At 43.0% G+C, this 13,902-nt stretch overlaps 1 protein-coding gene across 4 annotated transcripts in view; it reads left to right on the top strand.

Moving 5' to 3' along the window:
* Nucleotides 1-953: 953 nt before the first annotated feature.
* apbb2b (amyloid beta (A4) precursor protein-binding, family B, member 2b) overlaps nt 954-13,902 on the top strand; it is a 61,971-nt gene continuing 49,022 nt past the window's right edge. For 2 of the 4 annotated variants that reach the window (XM_063476276.1, XM_063476275.1), the window contains exon 1: nt 955-1,075. The gene's annotated coding sequence lies outside the window, so the exon portion shown is untranslated. Of the gene's footprint in view, nt 1,076-1,414; nt 1,599-13,902 lie in introns of those variants that run through there. The other 2 variants (XM_063476273.1, XM_063476274.1) reach the window with 2 other exon arrangements.

The following is a 13,902-nucleotide window of genomic DNA, read 5'->3' as shown; positions in this document are numbered from 1 at the left end:
AGGAAAACCAGCTTCTGATGCCAACATGTGCAAACGTACATAAAAATTCGGTATATATGGCAAAAACAGAGTTTGAAAAATGTAAATAAGCTTGAAAATAAATAATTGGTATGACACCTTTATTCTTCAGCACAGCCTCAACTCTTTCAGGCAGCTTTCTTGTCATTTCTTTAGGTAGTCTTAGTTCTCCAGGCTTCTTGAGGGACATTCAAAGCTTGTCTTTGGATGTTTTCTGCCTTTTGTTCTGTTCTCTGTCAACATGATCCCACAACACTTTAATAGTGTTTAGGTCTTTGCTCTGGGGAGGCCAAACCTTGACTGATAGTTTCATTGGATGGGTTTTTCTATCCCAGTGTGCTTTTATTGCATTCGCGGTGTATTTGGGATGCTTGTCGTGCTGAAAAATAAAGCTATATAAAGCCCCAATTGGCATTTTATATGACTTCAACTAAAGATATGAGGACAAATTGTGTGTACCTAAAGATGTGTTAAGTGTCTTAACAAACAAACAAACAAACTCTGAAAAATTTCAGGTGCAAGATCTGAACTGAAAAAATAGTGAAAAAGCAACCTATGTCCAAAGGAAAACTCTGGGAGATCTTCAGAAAGAAATTAAGATGTCTCGAGACTTTTGCACAGTACTGCTTATACAGTAATTTCCACATTATGCTTGCTTATTATTATATTATACATTTTAACCTATTCTCTGCAGGTATTCCTTCCCATCTCGTGTGTTAGGAATAACCATGCTTTCTGTCGACATTTTCATTGTCACTTTTTTTTTTTTGGACAATGCTTTCCTCACCAACAGTTCATCTTTCCTACTGAAACCTCTTGATTTAAAGCAGCCAGCAGGCATCACAGATTAAAGCGCTAATATTGAGCCGCTCTCTGCGTAGGCAGTAAAAACAGAGGAGCGTTTGCTTCCGGAGCAGCGTCCCCCGGTTCCCCCTGCCGGAGACCAGCGGCATCTGGGAGGGAGGAGAAAAGGGAAACAATCCGAGAACGGAGGGGTGGAGAGAGAGAAAAAAAGACAGGAGCTCTGCGAGGAGTACGTGAACCCGCAGGAGAAGAGGTGAGTGATGTGGTATGCCGATAAATTTCGCTTCAACGCAGGGACTTGCGGTCGTTTTACATCTCGTTCAAATGAAAAACGGGAGTTAACTTTTCCCGTAATCTTCCCCGGGCGACGCAGTGATTGGCATCTGAGGGGCCCGCTGTGTTGCAAACGGTTGGCGAAGGTGGTGGTGGTATAGGGGGATAGGCTGGGGCGGCAGATGAGGGGAGGGGGCATTTACGGGACCCAGGGTATGCTTCTTTCACTTTATTGTCACGTATTTTCCCGGTGTCCGTGAACGAGCTCTCACATAGCGTTCAGGGAGTCACACGTTCAATGCGCAGCCGTAAACGGAGCGCGGTCGCGAGCAAGGCAGCTGCCGCTGACTCCAGCTTGACTTTTTAACTCAGCCGCTGTGTCGAGGGGACCGAAAAACAGGAGAACCGTCCGATTGTGGACACAACATACGTGTAAAATAACCTTTGTGACACCTCACGGCTCTTAAACGTGTGTCGTCTTCATGCAGAGGGCCTAGGCTCAGGTAAGAGACGGGGGAAACTGTCCAATCATCCAAACTTGGCCAACCTCAAGACAAAAACAAGGCTTTTTTTATGCTTCACACCCCTAAATACCTTCATATGAGGCAGCTAGCCAGTTTGGTGCATTAAGCTAAGTCAGTAAGATGTAATATTCATTTCGGCAAATGACCAAAATTAAAAAAAAAAAAAATCAGAAATTTTGGAGTGAAGCCTAGATTGGTGTTTTTATCAGTTATTCGTGGATCAGGCAACAATGTGACCTTCCTCACATCTTCAGTTGTATAGTAAATCATTTAAATTTAAGATGATTGATCCAACAAGTATCTGTCTGTCACTCCAACAGTGGCTTAAACCTTTAATCAATTATTAATTTTCTGTTTGTAACTAATTAGCTGACAGATTAATTCAGCCTGCGCCAGTTTTCTGTCCTGTGGTTTCCATCCAGAGGTTGGAAACATTCCCATGTCGTGCTCTGTTTACAGCAACAATTTAAGTAATAAAAAGGCTCATTGTGAAACAAACAGGCATAAAGGGGGTATTCTCTTCACTTAGGCATATTACATTGAATAGTCTGTGGGACTGTAGGCCATCAGAAACCCCTGGGAGCCCAGTCAGGGACTTGCAGTGGTGCTTGGTCCTGGTTGGTTGTGGCTAGCTAATCATTTCCAGCCTTCCTCTGGTTGTTTCTGCCAGAGCTCCCTGAGAAGATACGGCTGTTTGTTTTATGCAAACATGGAGCCACTTAATTGCATGTTTATGTTTTTGCGATATAAAGAATCTAGAGGAGGAGGTGAATAGCTTTCCTGTTTTAATTTTCTTAGAGGTAGGGAGGAGAAAGAGAGAGAGAGGGGGGGGGGGAGAGTGAGAGTTTGGGATACGTAATGATTGTGCATAAACACCTAGAGGAAGCGTCACTGTTGACTCTTGTGGTAAGACTGTAAACGCTCGGGACACAGTTCATGTAATATATTGCAGCCTATGAGGAGAAGGAGGGCTGAAGTTGTTGACAATAACACCAATTGTCAGAGGACCCGATTTCTTCTTTTAGAGTGCACCACTGAGGTTTCACTGCCAGCATTTCTCTCCTGGCTCTGCTGTATTTGTTTTGCATCACATTTGCACTGGTACTTGCTTACTGGTGTATCTGTTTCAAAGGTGCAGTCATGTTAAAAAGCCTCATGAGTAAAGCATGCTTTGAGTCTGATCTAAATATCTTCCCAGTACTCCCTTTTCCTGCCTTTGCTTCCTTTTTTTTTTTTTTTTTTATAAGCACTTTGTTGGTAAACAGCTTGTGCTCTCTATTTCAAGCTGTGGTTGTGGCGGTGTCGGTTTGGTGAGTTAATTTGTGCAATTGCAAAACTGAATGTGTCACTGGCTGTACCACCATAGTAGAAATGGTGCACTGTCATCCTCTGCCTCGCCTCCCTCGCTATCCTTGCAGCCTCTGTACCCTGCTGTCTTGCTTTTCATTCAAACCTGGCCCTTCTCTGCAGTGTGTGTGTGTGCGTGCATGTGTGTGTGTACATGATGTCATTGCTAATTGCTCAGGGCTTTTGGGTTTGGGTTAAGTTGGTTTATATTCTGCTCCTCTCTGTGTTGCCAGCCTCTGTCGTCGCTTCATCCTTCTTTTCCCTCGTCATTTTCTCTCTCTCGCTCCTTTGCCCTCCCTCCCTCCCTCTTGTAGCATTTCTATACAGCAATCAGGAGTTGCTGAGTGTGGAAAAAGTGACTCGGACATTTATGGGTCGAGTTTTGGGCCAAGCACTGCAGACTGGTCCTGAGTGCGTCTTTGTTTTAGCTTTGGTAATATTTGGTATGAGCTCCTCGCTTTCAAGATGCCAACTCATCCTCAAAGGAAGGCGTGCTGCTGCACGATTTGGGCACATGCACAGAATGCAAGCGCAAGTCAGTAATGTCTCGTTTTTATATGAAATGAATCAACACATGGCACCTGACCCCTGAAGAATCAGGGTTTTAGAAGTTTAGCAGTTTTACAGTCCCTCAAAGAACATGAGATGAATGTCAAAGCCTTTTCAGTATTTCTGACCCTTAATAATTTCATGAAATGTTGGTTTTAAATCAGTTTTACTCCAGTGTAAGGGTGAGGTAAAATCTTAGCGTTATAATCTGAAGGCAAATTTATTTTTATTTTGTATTTTTTAATTCGAGCATCAGTTCTGCAGCATATATTATTGTTGCACTGGCAAAGTTGCACTTGGGTCAAATTAAGCTTTAGCGTGTGGAAGTTCTGCTTTTCTGTGAGGCAGATAGGAAAGGACGGGAAGATGGAGTAAGGTGAAAAGCATGCAGGAAATGATCTGTGGTGGCCTTGCGGCATATTGGTATCCCACTCAACCCAGGGAGCTAAACCACCTCCCAAAGGTCTCGATTTTAACCTGTATTTTAATACCAGGCTCATCCTTAAGCTCTGTCCTGCAGTGTGAAAATGATTTCTGAGAAATGTTTGTTAATGACTGGTAGCTGTGAAAGGGTGTTCACATATTCCATATAATAGCTGATCAAATGGCTTTAAGTGCTGAAGAAGATTTTCAGAATCCTCATAAAGTGAACATGCACGGACATCAGAGACGGTCTGTTTGTTTTTAGCCCTTCATGTGGCTAGTTGTTGTATGTTTGGTATTATAAAGGCTAAAAATGCAAAAAAAAAAAAAAAAAGAAAAGAAAAAAAAGGATTTTTAAAAAGAGGACCTAGTATGTAGATAAAGTTTTGCATGCCTTCATTAAAAATACTTGAATCGTGTGATGGAGGGGCTCAGGTGGGCATTTTTGTCACATTTGGTTGATTGACCCTAATCCAGGCTGTCACCTTGCAAAGCTTTGAGCACAGCCTAAAATATGTTTCGATAGCCGCGCTAGCCACAGTCCTCAGCAGAATGGGTGCAGTTGTTGGAAAGATGATAAACCTGCATGTGAACGATCCCGGGACTTTCTTGCCTTGCAGCACCAACTCGTTAGTCTGTGTGTGGTTGGGGTCATGTACAGCAGCTGACGAGAAAGCATGGTGAAAGTGTGCATGTGTGTACATGCTTGTGTGACTGAGCGTTTCTGCGTGGGTGTGTGTGAGTAATCAGATAAAGAGTTCGGAGATCCGCTACCACCACCCTTCTTCCCCTGTGTAACAATACTGCTGGTCCGCCCCTGACCAAACTACTGTTTATGTGTGTGATTTTAGTCGTGTGTGTGTGGTGTGTGTGTGTGACCAGATTGGACAGATGAATGATGAATTAAGGACAGCAGAGAGTAGATTCATCCCAGGCTGTCATGTTGGCAAGATAACCACGCTACGATTTGTTTGTGGGGATTTATGTGTGCTGCTGGGTCCGGGAGACTGTATGTGTGAGTTGTCAATCTTTTTTCAGCATCTCATTCTCTTCACTTTCAGCCCCCTATCGATGCCTCTCAATAGGGTTATTGTGCCCACTGTTAGGCAGGCTGCAGTGTGTGCGTGCGTGCATGCATGTGTGTGTGTGCATTGTTGTTGCAGGGAGCAGACAGCCGTGAGGTGTGTTTGAACAGGGAAGGAGCACAGAGGCCCTGTTCATCCTGCGGGGTGTGAAGCCAGATGATAGGGCCCCTTTTTTTTCTCCTCTTTCCATCTGTCCGTCTGTCTCGCCTGTTTTTTGACAGCTTTTCGCCCACATGCTTGCTCCTCATCCCCCCCCCCCCCCCCCCCCCCCCCCCCGCTTTATTCCGCTTTGTTTTCTTTTCTTTTTTGTGTGTGTTTTTCTGTTTGTGTAGCGTGTCGGCTCCTGGCAGCCCTCGCCGATGGACTGTCTCCTTGCTGTCAGAGCGGCCCGTGATCGGGTCATCAGTATGCACGTTATTCTGCCTCCAAATTACCTGAGGATGAGGCGAGGACGGACAGAATTTCTATTTTTTAAGGGGGGGGGGGGGGGGCTTTTTCTGCAACTCTCCTGTTTATATGTTTCTGTTTCTGATGTTGTCTTTTCCACATGGCTGCACTTTCCCATGTATACATCCATCAGTCTCAGTTCAGCTGCATAAGGGTTTTTTTTTTTTTTTTCTGGCTTTTGGTCTGGCGTTCCCTTCTCCCTCCTCTCGCCTCCTTTTGGCTTTTAAACAAACACACGCGCACACACACACACAGTCATATGATATGAAAGCTACAATGTGATGAAAGTGGCTATAAAGGCCAGAGCCCCAGGTGCTACTGTAAATTGGCCTACTTAAAAAAAGTTCAAGGATTTGCGCTGTCTCTAAACAAGGATTAAGAAGTGATAGAAGTGAGAGTCTGGACTTCATGTCTCAAGGACCACTTGGGTAAATGCACAGGTGTTCCTCTGTTAGCGGGTAATTGGATTTCATAAAGAATTTTTAGGGGTCGGGGAAAAACGTGAAGGGCTTGCCAAGCAAAATATTTACAGTGCACTAATAATAGCAAGTAGAGCTGAAACTATTGCTTTAAGCATTTAGCCAGGAGATACGATAAAGAACCAAACATTCAGATATAAAGAACAACATTTGTGCAAAAATATGTTAAGCCCTTGCTGTTTCCCTTGCAAATTGGCACAAATCTTGAAAATGATTGGAGATCGTTTATATGTTTGGTGAAATCAAATTGTAAAAATTTAACGATAGAACAAACAGCTCTGTAGCCAGAAGAAAACACTTATCAATGAGGCTAACTGGGAAAACAGGCTTCAGTTTGCCAAGGAGCATAAAGATTGGACTGTGGAGCAATGAAAAAGGATCACGTGGTCTTATGAGTCCAGATTTACCCTGTTCCAGAGTGGTGGTGCATCGACCATCCCTAGTACCTACCATGCAAGCCTGTGGTTGCAGTTTTCATTGTAATTTTCAGGTGGTCTGTGTTCAGAAAACAAGGTCAGCTGACTACCTGAATATACTGAGAGACCAGCTTTTTCCATCCATTCGTGGCACAGGGATATTTTAATTATATTTGACAGCGCCAGGATTCGTTGGGCTCTAACTGTCAAAGAGTGGTTCAGAGAGCATTTTCACACATGGATTGGCCACCATTGAGTCCAGACCTTAATCTCATTGAAGAACTTTGGGATTTGCTGAAGAAGACTTAATGTATCAGTCTGACTCTCATCAGTGCAAGATCTTGGTGAAAAAGTGCAAGTCTAGATGGAAATAAGTGTTGTAACATTGCATAAGCTTCTGGAAATAATGGAACAGTGGATGTGTGCTGTCATCAAAGCTAACGCAGTCCTACAAAATATTGGTGTGACTTTTTTTTTTTTTTGGACCAGGCGGTGTATGTTTGACGCTGCTGCTTTTCACTGTTCAGTAGTGACACTGATGTGCACGGCAATAATAGTAAATATAAAATAGACGCAGGATGCCTCTTGAAAAAATTGACTTATCGTAGATCATAGTCGAGGCCTGCTTCATCACCTTCCCACTGATGCTTTAATTGAAAACTATTTCTCTGATGCCACTTGATAATGCAGGTCACTTGATCCCTGAAAGTGTATGAGAAAACTAGTTTTAGTCAAATATTAGGTCTTCTCTATATCAGCTGTGTGCCAAGATCAGCGGCTTCCTTTAAGCAGAGGTTATGGTTGACGTTGCTCAGTATGACCTGCGATGCCCACACAACCTAATGCATTTATATTCCTGTTTAAAGCACTCTGGAGTCACTGCAATCTACTCGTGAACAACAGGAGTAGAAGAAGGCAACACTGATCTTGTTTTTTGTTTAGTTTTTAAAAACCTTTTTACATCCAAATACATGTACAGATGGAGGTTTGATGGCGTAATGTATATTTGAATGGTTTGGATCTGTAGGGGTTTTTTGACTGGTTTAAAAACCCACAGAAGAAATGGCTAGTAAAACTGCCACGAACCCTTTCTTCCATCTTGATGTGGAAGGGCAGAGCCTGTAAATTCCTGTGTGGTGAATGCACAGGATGACAGGTGATCTAAAAGTTGAATCATGTGTGCAGTCATTGTGGTGGTTTTCTTTCTTTTTTTCTTTTTTTTTTTAACGACCTGAGTTGTTTCTTATGCCTACATCATATCCTGTGGTGGGAGTATAAATAACCAAACATCTGTGGTAAGGATGTGATGCAGTGCCAGCCTCGTCTCCATATCTTTACTGTGATTCATAAAACCGCAGTTGCATTTAAAACAACTTGTATTGGGGATTAGAATTTAAATTGATTGACTAGTGTCGCTTTGATTAACCACACAGTGCTGGAATTTGCTTATTGGCTTTGCACTCTGTCGGCAGAATAAACGAATTGGCAGTCTTGGACCTCTGTTTGCTCCTAACAGGGGTGGTGCAGAGCTGGTACACCAGTTGTGGTTTAGCTAGCTTTGTCATCCCCATCCAAAAGCAGTATCCAGCAGGAGAAGAATGGCCTGCTTTAGCTGGGAAACGACAACGATAAGCAGTACAGAGACAGAGGGAGAAAGAGACAGGCTTTGTGTAGGAGGAAGAGGTGACAAGAGCCAGAGATGGGGTGATTTAAAGTATTGGAGACGGAGCAATCATTGCAACGGTGTCTGTAGTTTCTTTGGCAGTGATGGGACATTCCTTTTCTGATGAGTCACTCGCTCTGATCCACCAACTCTCCTCACATCTCTGATGCTAGTACCCCGTTGCTTTCTCTCTCATTTTCTGAGTGTCTACTCCTTTCTGTCTCCCTTCCTTCCTTTTTTCCCCCTTTGATTTGGCAAATAAAGGCCGAGCCTCCAGCCAATCTGATCACACAAGGCTGTGATATTAATACAATCTTGTGGCATTATCATGCAACAGCTTGACACAGGCTGTCTAATGAAAGGTGAGATAACAAGACTGTGCTGAAGACACACACACAGACACACACACAGTTTGAGTAAGTGCTGTGCCATTTGTGTCTAGACTTCCCTGTCCTCTCGGATGTCCTGTCACATTTCGGCTATATATAGGATACGCAGTCTCTCCACTGCTTCTGCCCTGGCCTTGGATCTGACAGGCCTTTTGTGCACAGCCATGTCTGTCCGCCCCTCTATGTGTTTCTTCAGAGGGGAAAGGTGTGGCTTTCCAATAGCCAATATCCTCTCTCTGTACCAAACAAAAGAATATGAAGCAGCTGTAATGTTTGCAGTCAAGTGAGAAGTAGTAAGAATCTCTGATGATCGAAGTGCTTGCTTTTTGCTGACTCATATTGATAAAAGAAATGAAAGGAGCATGAGGTTTGATAGTATAAATATAACCTGAGTCAGAAATAAAAATATGGAGAACACTTTATTTATTCTCCTTTTGGTCTGCAAAGAGATATTTTCGGTATTTAGTGAGATGAAAGAGGATGAGAATACTCGTGTGTTTGGTTGAATGAGCGAGTCAGAATTTTAAGAGTTCAGCTTTCCAGTGTGTCCCATTTTTACCTGGAACTTTGTTTATTTTATATTTGGTAACCTGTGATTTTTACCGGCTTAACCTCTTAACGTCCACCAGGTGACCAGTGACCTGGTTTGGGCTAGAGTTGGCTTCGCATCTGCTCCTTTTTAATGGCATTTCCTTCTATTTGGCACACCCAAATGGAAATATAGCAGATGACTTGTAAAGCCAAAATGGATTATACCTTTCCAATCAAGTCCTGTTAATCTTCTGGCTTCTGTTTAGCACATGGCTAATGTAGAACCCAACACTACCCCTAAGAGGCATGTTATAGTTATATACATGGGAGGACATCTGCATGCTGGACAGCTTTTTGGATCAAAACAGCCTTATCTATGGAGACATACAGTGCACCAACTGTGCACCCTTTAGTTAAAGTGGACTTTAGTCATTCCTGTTCTAGTGGACTTAATGGTCCATGATATCTACAGCTGTCTGTGTCAGTAACAGGGTGTGATCACTGCTTAAGCAGGTCGCCAATGATCTGGTGGATGTTAGTATTTGAACAAATTAATGTATGAGACTTTGGTTGAAATGGAACCGCTCTATTTTCTGCACATTTTCCCTCATTTGAAGTATGTAGCTGAAACAAAACTTAACCAAAACATTAGATGGGGTGTCCTGGCCTGGCGGATGTTGAGACGTTTGCTGACACATGACGCCAACAGATTTACTCAGCTGTAACTAACGGGTGTTAATTCAATGAGTGTGTCAGACAGAGTGTTGAATTTACACTATGTGTAAAGTGTAAGAAATGTGGTAAAAGGCACAGAGTGGGGTTGTTTAATACAATGGGGAGATGAACTCTGTCTTTTTAATGTTTATCTGCGATCTTCTCTGCGGTATTGGGAACTGCATCATGATGTTCAGGTAGATGAGTGGCCATAGGCTCGTTAGTGATCGAGCTCATACGGTTGACAGCTGGTGAATACCAAACAGCACCTGTTAATCCACCAGTTAAATTTGAGAGCAGATTGCCTTTTTTGTAAAGTAACTCCTGTGGATTCATGACACAGCTCATCGTGCCAGTAAGTGACTCGCAGCACCTTTTCCTGCTGCTGTAGCCTCAGATTCAGTCTTGATATTTGAGCTATAGATGCTGTTCCCGTGGTGACTTTGAGTGATGAACTCTTTGGTTCGGGTGCCTAGCAACGGTAGTCAAACGAGTATTCAGTTTTAATCGTGAACTATTTGATGATCGAAGATGACCCCCACCCCACACTGCTCTCAAATGACTGTACGTACTGAAATGAAAGTACTGGATGGACCTTAGCATGTTCTTCTATTTCTGTTGTTTAGTGGTAGTCGACAAACCGTGGTAGTGGAGCATTAAAAAAGAAAGTTAGTTCAGTGAATCAGACCATTTCTCTAGTTATATTAAATGTAGTAAAGTGAGACGACTCTTGAGTGTGCAGGACTGTCCATTTTGCATAACTACTCATAACAGCGTTGCTTATCTAGCTGCTTATCAGTACCTAGCTACTGACCAGTATGGAACCAGTGCCAGTCCCATACTGGTTATTAACAACAGCCCTAAACAAGAAGGACAGCAAGGAGGATGCTCTGCTGGGATTTTAAAAACTTTCTAACCACATTATTATTACAAGGACACTGTCTGAGGTCTTCAGGCATATAAAAAAAGCAGTAGGCACTCGCTCTCAAATGTTAAGTTTTGGCGTTCACCCAGAGGAGAATCTTCTGTTGTTAAAATATACAGCTCAGAAAAATTCACAACGAGGTTTAAATCACACATCAACTTTTCAGGATTTAAGTATTCAAGTTTATTCAAGTTTACTTATATAGATTGTAAAATTTGCTGAGAAGAGAAGGAGATGACAATGGCCAGTGGAAACCAACAATACCAACACTTTGAGGGCTGGATTCAGAATCACACCAGAAATGTTTGCGTGTCTCCTCTTTAACCCATTTTTAAAGTGGGGTGTCATCATATCAGACTTTTGTTGAGTAACGTAAGACTGACTCTTTGAGTGAATAGTCAGGGCTCCCCCTACAAGGTCAATTAAAAGCCAGAGCCCCCCCCCCCCCCCCCCCCCCCGGCTCTTATTTCTAAGGCTGGGTGGGAAACTGACACATTTGGCAGTTTATGATCAAAGTTATCACAAACCTTGAATTTTTAGGGGGGTAAACTAGAAGTTTAGTTTGCTAAAAGTGTTTTTGTTTTTTACAACATATTCAGTATTTTCATAACTGTACTTTAGGCATTCAACAGATGTTATGATCACTAATAATACAGAGTACTTAACATGAAAAACAAGAAAAGGTGTCTGAAAATAAGGAAAAAAGTAATATTGTAATATAATCCTGTAACCATGAAATGGAAAACGATTACCCTGAGCTGCAGGCACATGACAGGCTGCACTATAAACGTGTTGTTGTCACACTCCTGGCACTACTTGTTGCCGTCAGCGCTGGGTCCAGGAAAGAGCTGTGGTCTCATTACGTCAAAGTCTTTCTGGCTGCAGGACCGGCTCATCTGTGTTACTGTGTTTCGCTCAGTGTCACTGTATTCGTGGTGCACCCTTTCTCCCCCTCCCTCGACCTCCGTGCTCACCCACAGGAAAGAGGGGTCTGGTAATGGGGGAGGGGTTAGTGCACACTCGGTCCCAAGTTTCCCAAATCCAGGAAATAGTCTCTTGGCTTTGTTTCTGAAAAGTTTTTTTTCACTCCTACATCAAAAGATTTCAAACCCTGCAGAATGTTTTCTGGGCTCATTTTCTAAGTGTGTTATATAATTCTTTAACCTCCTGTCATCCCCAGCTGCTTTCTGACTTTATCTGGGCTCGTTTCATCAGGAGCTGTGTGTGTGTGTGTGTGTGTCTGTGTGTGTGTGTGTGTGTGTGTATCTCTGGAGTCCTGTGCCTTTGACTGGCTGACGTGTTGAGAGAGTTATGGTTAAATAAGTAACTCTATATGTGTTTTCTGTCACAGCTGACCCATTTACTTTCAAGTATACATACAGAGGGCATTCACTGTCACTGGCAGTGTTGAAGAGCTCAGTTTGCTCCGGGTCAGTGAGGGGAATGTGTACACACATGTGCTCACAAATGCTCATTACTTACCTTCATTCTTGAGGCATGTAGCTTTTGTGTTTTGTCTGCTCCTCCTGTTGACTAATTAGTCTTTTTTTTTTTTTTTTTGCCCCCCACCTCACAGTGGCCCTGGCCCACCCACCCTCACATGCCTTAGATTCTTTGGCACACCCTGAAAATTCCCCCCTCCTTCCCTTTCTTTTGTGGTAATTTTTTTCCCCCCCTCTCACCGTCCCGCCCATGGAAACCACACCGGACGGAAAATGATATAGCTACACACACACACACACACACACACACACACACACACACACACACACACACACACACACAGATGCTGTAAGTCTTTAATTGTGCCTTAAACATCGAGCTATTTGTGTCCGTCCTTCACTCTCTATACATCACTGCTGCTTAGACGAAGCACGGCCGTGTGAGCATGCTCACAACTTGGAGCTCTGTTTGCAAGCATTGTTTGTAAGTATGTGTTTGTGTGTACATAAGGTTGTTTGTTTAGGCTGCAGTACCATTCAGAGTGTTACTTTGTCTCTGTTATTTCCTGCTTTGACAATTCAAGGATACACACACACACACACCCACACACACACTTCGAGAGACCTTGACGTCAGGAAAATCTATCCTTCAGTCTGTTTGGCTTTGTGTAGGGCTGATCGATGTTTTTCGTGTGTTACATTGACCATCGCTACATTCATCATGACGATGCTCTCCAAATGAGATTACAAAGAGCATCTTCAATAAATCCTAAATAATGATCTCTAAGGAAGAAGCGTAAAGTACATCTAGCAAAAACTAACCAAGTTAGCTCTACTTCGTGTTATCGTCCTCGTCTTTCCTTTTCTTCATCTACTGCTTCTTCTCTTTCTCCTTCTTTCTTCATCTACATGCATTACTTCCACTCTTCCTTCTCCTCATTCATTTTCTACCTATCCTCGTCCATTTCTTCTTTCTTTTCTCCTCCTCTTCAGTTCTTCTTCTACTACAGCTTGTTTTCCTCTCATTTTTTCCTCTGTTTCCTCATCTCCTCTCCTTCCTTCTTCATCTCCTTCTGATCTCCCTATTTTCTTCTACTTCATCTCCCTTTACTCCTTCATCTAACAGTTGTCAGTTTCCTCCTTTTTCTTCGTCTACTACTACTTCTCCTCTTCCACCTGCTTTTTTCCTCTTCTCCTTCTAAGTCATCATCATCTGCATATTGTTATTATTGCATTTTCTTCCTCATTTTTTTTCTCCTCAGCCTCTTGAAAAAGTAGAACAGCTCAACAGTGCATCATTATAGTTTAGATGTAGGCTATGTAGTAGGCAACATTAAATGGGACACGGGTGGTTGGGCCGTAAGGAGCTCTGCACCTTTGACAGCATGTCTTTTGGGCAGTAGTGTTGTCAGCTTATCGTGGAAGTAGTTTGCAGCTACGTGTTGAAGGCCTGGGCTTTTCTGCAGCCAATGAAAACAAAGCCAAGAAAGATCTGGGAAGTTTGCCTGCTATTGTGCAGCTGCCTTACAGTTTCACGTCCTAATCCAAAAAGTCAGAAAAACACCCCGCTGCATTTTCTGTTTCTGCATAGCTCGGCTTGTCTTGCTGGCTTGAATCCATCCGTTTTGTTTCCGCCGGCCTGGCCTCTGACTGCGACAGTTTTGCTTTCTTGTGAGTCTTTTTTGGTAACAGATGGGATTTCTCACGAGCCGTGGGGGAGAAGAAGGGGAGGGGGCTGTAAATCAGCGTTATAGCGAGAAATGGGTGGTTTTATGTGAGTTTACAGACCCCCTTCAGTTTTATTGAGGAAAAGACAGCATTTCTCTTCTAGACAAAGAGAAGAGTGAGGGGTTGAAAGGTAGAGGATGAATGA

This window comes from Pelmatolapia mariae, linkage group LG6 (assembly GCF_036321145.2).
Source record: "Pelmatolapia mariae isolate MD_Pm_ZW linkage group LG6, Pm_UMD_F_2, whole genome shotgun sequence".
Taxonomy (NCBI): Eukaryota; Metazoa; Chordata; class Actinopteri; order Cichliformes; family Cichlidae; genus Pelmatolapia; species Pelmatolapia mariae.
Note: the sequence above shows the minus strand (reverse complement) of the source record. Positions and strands in the feature narration are given on the sequence as shown.